The sequence below is a fragment of the Suricata suricatta genome, chromosome 7 (genome assembly GCF_006229205.1).
Source record: "Suricata suricatta isolate VVHF042 chromosome 7, meerkat_22Aug2017_6uvM2_HiC, whole genome shotgun sequence".
NCBI lineage: Eukaryota > Metazoa > Chordata > Mammalia > Carnivora > Herpestidae > Suricata > Suricata suricatta.
In genome coordinates, this window is record NC_043706.1 from 134,393,792 (window position 1) to 134,396,472 (window position 2,681).

Here is a 2,681-nt window from a genome sequence, read left to right on the forward strand (position 1 = left end):
TTCATTCCTGGGTTACAAGGCTGGTTTAATATTCACAAATCCATCAATGTGATACATCAAGTTAACAAAAAGGAAAGAAAAATACCATATGATTTTGTCTATAGATGCAGAAAAAGCATTTGACAAAATACAACATCCCTTCTTAATAAAAACTCTCGAGAAAGTTGGGATAGAAGGAACTTACTTAAACATCATAAAAGCCATTTATGAAAAGCCCACAGCTAATGTTATCCTCAATGGGGAAAAACAGAGCTTTCTCCCTGAAATCAGGGACATAACAGGGATGTCCACTGTCACCATTGTTGTTTAACATAGTGTTGGAAGTCCTAGCAGCAGCAATAAGGCAACAAAAGGAAATAAAAGGCATCAGAATTGGCAAAGAAGTCAAACTTTCACTTTTCGCAGATGACATGATATTCTACATGGAAAACCTGATTGACTCCACCAGAAGCCTTCTTGAACTGATCAATGAATTCAGTAATGTTGCAAGGTACAAAATCAATGTACAGAAATTGGTTGCATTCTTATACACCAAAAATGAAGCAATGGAAAGAGAAATCAAAAGACTGATCCCATTCACAAATGCACGAAAACCCATAAAATACCTAGGAATAAATCTACCCAAAGATGTAAAAGACCTGTATACTAAAAACTATAGAAGAGTTATGAAGGAAATTGAAGAAGACACAAAGAAATGGAAAAACATTCCATGCTCATGAATCAGAAGAATAAACATTGTTAAAATGTCATTATTACCCAAAGCAGCTAACTTAAAATGCCATCCCACTAACACTGTCCAGAAATTCTTTGTTCCTTCAACCGCGTATTTTATTGCTGTCAGTTTGGTCCATCAGAGTCCTAATTAGCACTGATCACAGGAAACCGTTCAAGTTGTCTCCTAGGGCCTTCACAGAGTCATGGAAGAGAACCATCAAGAGATCCATAGAAACACCACTCCTTAGTATCGCCATACCCTTCCAGTTACTTCCAACAGCTGCTGCAAACTTAGGGAGACAAAGTGACAAAATGTATCCCCAACTGGGGATTTACCTTTGCTATTGCAATGAAATTCAAAGACCATAATCTCAACCAGAAAAGATTGGGGCAGGTGCATGCATGTATGCATGCATGCCTGTGTGCCTTTGTGTGTGTGTGTGTGTGTGTGTGTGTAGATTTTGCCCCCACCCCCACCCCCCATGGAACTTTTGGCAATGTCTAGAGACATTTTTGACTGTCACAACTCGGAAGCTATACTGGCATCTAGTGGCATTTGTTGCATAGAGGCCGAGATGCTGACAAACATGATACAGTCCACAAGACAGGCCTCCACAACAATTATCCACCCAAAACATCAGCAGTACTGAGACTGAGTCTAAGAAACCCTTTCCTAAGGCTTACTCACTACTATGGAAACAGAATAATATTAGCATAGGTGTTAATATATATTTATTTAATTATATTTATTTATAAAACTGGGTTGCAATTTAGAAGAAAGTGCCTTTCACTTCAGTCTATGGGTTTTTCAACCAGAGGCAACGGGGTTGGAATGGCTTCTGTTTTATGTGTTTCTTACATGACCTGAGAGGGAGACTCCATTGGGTAACTCTCAAGGTGCTAAAGACTAAGCACAGGGCAATTTATTGAACGTGCTTCACAAAGTGATTATACCTGCCCTGTAGGCGAAGGCTTATTGACATTGAACCTTAACTCCTCTTCACAACATTCAACTTGTGACATTTGCCAACTTCTGGAGCTTCTGGAAAAATATTCTGCTAAAGCAAAATTTGTATTACTAGCTCTGAATTGAGGACTCGGCTAATGAGGGGGGAGGGAGAGGTACTAAGGGCCTCTCTTTTTTTTTTTTTATGACATACACTTAGTAACAAGGGAGCTTCATTCCAGAATAAAATGTCAAACCCAAAGTGAAATACTATCTATAATAAATGAGGCTCCTCATGATTATTATGTAGCACATTTTCTCAGGTAATAAAGTCATTGTGTTCTGCATGGCTTTATTCTTTTAGGCAGAGGGAAAGGGAGGGGGAGGTTGTTGGTATTTTGTGCTTCGTTTTTTTTTTTTTTGATGGGTTTCTTTCCATTCTTCTTGTGCCAATTGTAATGTTTTATGATTATTCATGACTTAGACAATGGTGCTTTAGGCAGTCAATAGCAATTATGCTTGTTGAGAAGAACATATAATTCAAATTAGACCAATATAGATTTTTTCCCCTTTACTTTAATGTTTAGTTACCCAGTTAGATTTAAACTGAGTATACAGCATTTAATAAATGATTTCTACTAAAACCTAAACTGACATTTTAAAGTACATTGGGTTTTTTTTTTGTTCTTGTTGGTACTACAGAAGAGTAAGACAAATATAACTACACTTAAAAGGTATATCATATCAGTTAAAATTAAATACATAATACATTATTCATTATGTAACATATTTATATGTGTTGCATGAAAAAGATAACTTTGTACACTAACCAGCAAGTATGAGAAAATCCACAAGTGGTAGGTATCTAAATAGTTTGTCTTGATGAACAATAAATTCACACGTGGTTTAGATTTGTCTCTCATGTTTAACAATATTCAGAATGCAATTTTTAGTATATATTATATTTTATTTAGAAATTAAAAACTGGAATAATTAATACTACAAAAGTCAAATGAAAGAC